Source organism: Lagenorhynchus albirostris, chromosome 1 (assembly GCF_949774975.1).
Source record: "Lagenorhynchus albirostris chromosome 1, mLagAlb1.1, whole genome shotgun sequence".
Taxonomy (NCBI): domain Eukaryota; kingdom Metazoa; phylum Chordata; class Mammalia; order Artiodactyla; family Delphinidae; genus Lagenorhynchus; species Lagenorhynchus albirostris.
In genome coordinates, this window is record NC_083095.1 from 190,405,626 (window position 1) to 190,412,828 (window position 7,203).

Consider the following 7,203-nt stretch of genomic DNA (forward strand, 5'->3'; position numbering starts at 1 on the left):
CTGCCAGCCTTTTTCTCTGTAGTTTCCCTTTGGCTTATTTTAATACTTATTGTACATTGTACGTCCTTTTGTTTGATGGTCTATCTGAAAGACCTACATATTGTTAGTTCCCCCTCAAATCTCTTGCAAGAAATCTTTCCTAGCTGTCCAGGCGCTCATCTGAATGCCCCAGCCTTGGCCTAGAGGCACAGTTATAATAAAATCCACCTTATTGGGCATATGGAGAAGAATCACTTTTCTTTTAGTGTTTCTTGCTACATACAGAGCTATTTTCAAAAATGCCTCGGCTTGGGAATTCCCTGGTGGTCCCGTGCTTAGGACTCAGCACTTTCATTGCCAAGGGCCCAGGTTCAGTCCCTGGTCGGGGAACTGAGATCCCACAAGCCACGCAGCTCTGCCATCAACAACAGCTGCAACATAAAATGCCTGAGCTTAAGAAAGGTCTTAAGGGTCCATCAATGAACAAATGAATGCGTATATATATGCAATGAAATCTTATTCAGCCACGGGAAAGAAGGAAATCTTGCCATTTGCCACACGGATGGCCCTTTAGGGCATTTTGCTAAGTGAAATAAGTCAGACAGAGAAAGACAAATACCATATGGTCTCACTTACATGTGGACTCAAAAATAATAATAATAATAATAATGATAATAATAAACAGAAAACAGCTCACAGATACAGAGAACAAATTGGTGGTTGCCAGAGACAAGGGACGTGGGGTGCTGGGAAGCAAAATGGGTGATGGGGGGTCAAAAGGGGGATGCGACATATGGCGCGATGACTGTGGTTAATCATACTGTCTTGTATATTTGGAAGTTGCTAAGGCAGTAGTTCTTAAAAGCTCTCAACACAAGAAAAAAAAAAGATTTGTAAACTCTATGTGAAGAGAGATGCTAAGTAGATTTATTGTGGTGATGATTTCACAATACATACAAATATCAAAACATTATGCGATACACCTGAAACTCATAATGTTATATGTCAATTAGACCTCAATAAAAATAAATAAAGTAAAATTTAAAAATTAAAAAAAAGAGAAAGGATACTTAGTCCTCCAATTGTGCTCATATTCTGAACATGCCTGATAGTTCGTTCTGCCGTAGCAGCAAGGTGAATGAGTCCAGCTGTTAGCCCGAACTATCACTAGCGTGGTTCCCGTGCACTGATTTCTCTCTAGTTGGAAGACGGTAGCTTTTCCCGCATGCGAAATTCTAAGTACAGAACTACTGTTTAGGTTTCTTGGGTTGAGCCGAAGGAAACCAGCCCAGTTAGGCTCTGTGAACACCAGGCTGTGTCTGGATGGACGCTAGGGTTGGTCTGGCTTTGATGAGGTGTGAGGAACACAATTCCACCGGCCACAATGTGGCTTCAAGAATGGGCCTTCCAGTCGCAGTGTTACAATTCTTCGCCCCTGGCTGTTCAGATTCTCAGTCTGAGAGGTACTCTTGGGCTAATGAACGCTTCCTCTGGCGCTTGTAGAACGAATCCAGGCACCGTGGGACAAAGGAATTTGGACGTTTCTTAACTGAGTAGGATTTGGACACGGGATCAGCAAATTTAGGAAAAATCACTTAGAAAATGCGTCCTAGGTGTGTTAGCGGCAATCAGCCCCCTTTTCATGTACCTTCACAGAAATTCTCTCCCTGCCTCAATCCCATTCAAATAACAAGTTCATCTTTATATCTGAAAAAACGTGGGCTGTGGTCTCCGCGCGCTGTTATCTGAATCGTCCCAGTGGCCCCAGGTAGAGTGGAGGTACATCTGACTGAACCCTCTGACTTCCCAGAAGGTTTATGATTCATTGGGAAAATGTTTCCTGTGGTTTTTAGAGCATTTTCAAGCCACAGCCGTAGTGAAGAGGTCTCGGGCTATGAAGACCAGATACTAAATGACACGTTATCAACCCTGTTGCTGGGCAAATGTCTTCATGAAACCTGAAACCTCAGTTAGCTCTGGGTTCAAGCCAAGCAAAGCACTTTAGCTGATTTCACCAAAATCTCTCCCAGACCTTTGACCTTTATTAGAAACCATACTATGAGGGCTATGCCCCACTCAAAAAATGTACTTTTGTTTCTTCCCATGAAACGTTGTGGTTGTACAGAGAAGCTTGGCAGAGGTACCAGTTTATGTTCAGTTTAAGATAACTGTGCCCAAGACGATACATTCAACATGATACGTGGTTTCCTTTTCTTGTGAAATTTCGGTCACCAGACCTTCCCAATTAATCAGAGCAGCTGAGCTAAACCAAAATCCCTTTTGGGGTTTGGTGTTCCACTCTCCTCGTGGTTGGGACCTGCCCGTAACACAATGGGACAAACTCTTATAACCCCGCCAATACCCCCTAGATGAAAACTACTCAGTCCAAATACAGTCCATGCCTTTGCCCAATGGAGGTCCATGGGACTCTGTGACTTTGTCAGGGAAAGGAGAGAGTGCCTAGAAGGTCACCTTAACCCCATGAAAGAAAGGCCAGGAAGAGAGGCATCATGTAACATGCAGAAATCCTGGCCAGTTGTGGCGGCCAGCAATGTTCTCCCCCATTTTTACAGAGACCAGGACCCTTTTAGGAAGTGTGTACAAAGCATGTCACCTGCCATTTCAGTAAAGAAAGGGTGTTCAGGCCATCAAGCCATCAGCCATGGCAGCCCCCCGATGGTATGCCCTGAGGGGAACTCAGGATGGAGAAAAACAAGATACTGGCCCTAGAGAGCTAAGATGCTTATCAAAGGAATGACTTCAATGAGCCCAGACTCTTGCATCTTCCCATACACAGAAAAGCACTAAAATCCTTAACTGAAGACGTCTACTTTTTTATGATTAGCAGTGATCTTTTGATGTTCAACTACATTTTTTTCCCCAGCAAAAACTCCTATATAACCTGATTCCTCCCTGACCTCTTTGGAACAGTCCCTCGGAGTGATCTGAGAGGCTGCTTTCCTGGGCTATAGTTCTCAGTAAGGTCCCCAAACAAAACATAATTCTCAACTTTTAGGTTGTGCATTTTGTTTTGTTTTGTTTTTAGTTGACAGAAGAATCAAAAATTAGATTCACTGTGGTAGGAGGTAGTACTATACACATACTTTCTTGGGAGGCTGAGTGGAGGGAAAGAAGGAATTTAAACATGTTTTTGGTGGATAAACTCCCAGAATTATTCTCCCAGATATGGAGCAAGGATGAGGGGCATTAGAGTAGTTGGGAGTGGGAGAAGAATTTGAGAATTTGAGAGAAGCTGTTACCCACTTTTAAGGCAAAATAGAGTCACCATAGCACAGGATTTTTGAAAGCTCTGTGCAAGATTGATTTTAATGGTACCATTTCACTACATCTTAACACTACATCTAAACTCTCTGCACCTTCCAAATTTCTGTCTAATTCATCCCCGAGCTATGAAATTGTTACAGATTTCATCCCTGAGGGGTTAGGGAGTATCTTCCCATTGTAGAGATAAGTAAAGCAAGGTTCTGTGGATTTTGTTGGTTTGTCTTCTGGAGAAGAGACCTCTATTCTCTTAGGTTCATACACTGAAATTTTTGCCAGCATTTGGTTGGTATATAACGTGATTTTCTTTTCTTTACCTTCTTTCTCTTGGAAACGTGGGCCTGATACCATCCTTTACCAAGGACTACCGGCAGATGAATATATTGAAAGTTGATGAGTACAAAGGAACTTGACCACCAACCACTCGGCATAGTGAAAGGATGAGCACGTAAGACGTGGATGGATTAGAACTGGCTGGGATTTTCTGATCCCCGAAGTTGCAGTTTGCCACGCAGGGACAAACACGTGCCTTCCATAGCCCTTGGTGTAAACAGGGTATTAATCGGGCTGTGACTCCGTGTGCTGGGAGCAGATCAGAGCTCAGTCCAGACCAAGGCTGCGTCCCCTGCCCTTGGTGCGTATGGACAAGTCCTGGACCAGCAGCTGTGGGGGCAGCGGGCAGCCTAGGGCCTGGGCTCTGTCCCTCGGGCCTCCTTGTCTCTTTGCTTTACTGGGATCCTGGGAACGAGGTGTGGTGTCCAAGGAGAAACCAGAGCCTCCAGATTCCTTTCTTACAAACCTTTGTCCACTTTATTTAAAACACAAGCAGGGCATGGGCAGGCCATCCAGCCCTGGCCTCACATTACACCACACACTGCTGTGTGTCAGCAGCCCACCAAATTCCTGAAAAACCAGGTAACTGTAGAAAATCTGTCACGATTCCTTTCAGGGTCATCAAGATTATAATAAATATTTCTAGAGGGGACAGCCAAACACTTGTCTTTAATATAATAATTATTTTTAATATATTTATAAATTTATAATTGTAACAATAAATAATAAAACGTTATAATCATAATAAAGCATACTTATACTAAATTAAATTATAGTAATAAAACATAATAATTATATACTTAATCATAATAAATTAGAATACAAATAATATAAATAATTTCTAAATATAAACGTAGAAATGTATATTTTAATAAATGGGCGTATGTTATATTCAGTGGGGTGTGGTGTGTATATGTAAATATATACATATATTTATATTCAGTTGTTGTTGAATTTATCAGCGCCCACCTCGGCCTGCACCCCAAACAGCAGAAGGAGATCAGAAAGCTGGGGGCTCCCTTGCCGTCTGGCGGCGGCCGTCCGGTGAGCCGCGATGGGCACCTGCGCGTACACCCGGGAGCTGGGGCCGAAGCAGCCATCGGACGCGATGCGCTTCTGCTCAGGGGACGCCGCGGGCAGCACCCCAGCTCTCAGCGCTGTGCCGCCCCGCGCCCCGCCGGCCCGACAAGACGCGGCTGGGCTGCGAGGCCAAGCAAGGCTATGTCATGCATCGGCTGGCGTGTGGCGCGGTGGCCGCCAACGCCCGGTCCCTAAGTGTGCCTGCCACCTACAGCACGCCTGTCCACCATGGCGCCACCTACGGCACGCCTGTCCACCATGGCGCCACCTACGGCACGCCTGTCCACCATGGCGTCACCTACGGCACGTCTGTCCACCATGGCGCCACCTACGGCACGCCTGTCCACCATGGCGCCACCTACGGCACGCCTGTCCACCATGGCATCACCTACGGCACGCCTGTCCACCATGGCGCCACCTACGGCACGCCTGTCCACCATGGCGTCCACCCGCTCAGGTTCGCTCGAAGCCTCCCCTCTGCCGCCGGGGAGCTAGCTGGGCGCCGCTCTGGGGCCCGGAGGGTCCTGAAGCCTTACTGGGTTGGTGAAGATTCTACGTACGGATCTTTGGAGGTTGTCCTCATTGATCCATTCCATAAAGCTAAGAGAAGAAACCCTGACACCCAGTGGATCACCACGCCAGTCCACAAGCACAGGGTGGCGCCTGCAGGCAGGGAAGGCCACAGGGTCCTCCGCACGACCGGTGGTTCTCGCCGCGCAGCCTGGAGAAGGCACAGTGCTCTCCAGCTCCGCCGCTACCACTAACACAAGTAACGCTTGTAAAATCCTTACCTAATAAACAGTTTAGGACATCCGTGTCTAATCTGTCTGTTAAAACTAGTTGTCTGCGGACTGTTTCACTGAATGCATTGTCAGGTTCTGAAAGTGCAATAATGTTTGAAGACCTTAAGTGATGGGGTATCTTGTTTCTAATAAGGGAAATGCCTTTGTTTTTGCTTTGTTAGGGAGTTGATATGTCCGTGTTTAAAATGCCTTTTGGTACAATAGGTGTAAAATTCTGGAAAAGAGGAGTGCAGAAACTAGCCGTGTAGATTTGTTGGTGCATGTGATGAAACCTACAGCTTTATTGGGGTGATGCAATGCTCTGCTGGTTTACTCTAAAGTGGCTGTTTTATGGAGTTTGGCAAGGACACACTTTCAATTGGGTTTTCCTTGGAAATGTGAAGGGTGTCGTGATCCTTTATCATAATCATATGCAGAAAAATAAAGTTGAGTAGGGCCCACATTTTTAGACTTAATCTGCTATTCCATATATGCAACTGCTGCTTCCAAAAGGCGAAAAGAAAAGGAATGCCACCATTTTTAAAGAGAATTGAAAAAACCTGTTGCAAGATGTTTCTCTTACCAACTGAAACAAATCCTGGTTAACCTAAACTAAATTGCCTTGGCCTTGACGGTACCACTGAAGTTCACATAAAAGGTGCGAGGGCTCCCCTGGTGGTGCAGTGGTTGAGAGTCCGCGTGCCGATGCCAGGGGACGCGGGTTCGTGACCCGGTTCGGGAAGATCCCACATGCCGCGGAGCAGCTGGGCCCATGAGCCATGGCTGCTGAGCCTGTGCGTCCGGAGCCTGTGCTCCGCAACGGGAGAGGCCACAACAGTGAGAGGCCCGCGTACGGCAAAAAAAAAAAAAAAAAGAGTAGAATTTCCAGCAGAATGCAAATGACGGCATTTTAAAATAACACAGTTCATCACTCTTTAAAATATATCTAATGAAAGGGAAAAGCTATAGTGATTTTATGTCTACTATCATGCATTTAAAAAACATACCAAATTCTCTTCTCTAGGTGTTGGAAATTTATTATCTTTAAATTGTATTTCCATTCCTCTTCCATACAGGATCTTATTCCAAGAGAAAATATTTTTATGATTGAAAAATCTTTCAGGGAATTCCCTGGTGGCACAGTGGTTAAAAATCCGCCTGCCGATACAGGGGACACGGGTTCGAGCCCTGGTCCAGGGAGATCCCACATGCCACGGAGCAACTAAGCCCGTGCGCCACAACTACTGAGGCTGTGCCCTAGAGCCTGCGAGCCACAACTACTGAAGCCCGTGCGCCTAGAGCCCGTGCTCCGCAACAAGAGAAGCCACTGCATTGAGAAGCCCACGCATTGCAACGAAGAGTAGCCCCCGCTCGCCGCAACTAGAGAAAGCCTGCGTGCAGCAACGAAGACCCAATGCAGCCAAAAATAAATAAATAAATAAATTTATTAAAAAAAAAGAAAGAAAATCTTTCATTGATTGCCCACTATACTTCTTTGTTACAGATATATGAACAAAAGTGGAAATTAAAAAATTATTTCTTCCGGATTTAGTTATTTTAACATTAATCTACATGTGATCAAAACAAATACATTGTAATAAGCTTCGATTAAAATAATTATTAAATATAAGAGGTAAACATTTTTGGAAAAGTATCTTTGATGAGATGGTTAGGGGTGTCGCAGTGCCTTCATTAAAAGACACCTTGCTGATGCCAGTATTCCTAACTGTCCCTTCCTTTGGTACCC

General features: G+C 45.2%; 1 pseudogene; it reads left to right on the plus strand.

The window, feature by feature from the left end:
* The window catches only part of LOC132528873 (large ribosomal subunit protein eL15-like), a 33,803-nt pseudogene extending 27,161 nt beyond the window's left edge, over positions 1-6,642 (plus strand).
* The last annotated feature ends 561 nt before the right edge of the window (positions 6,643-7,203 follow it).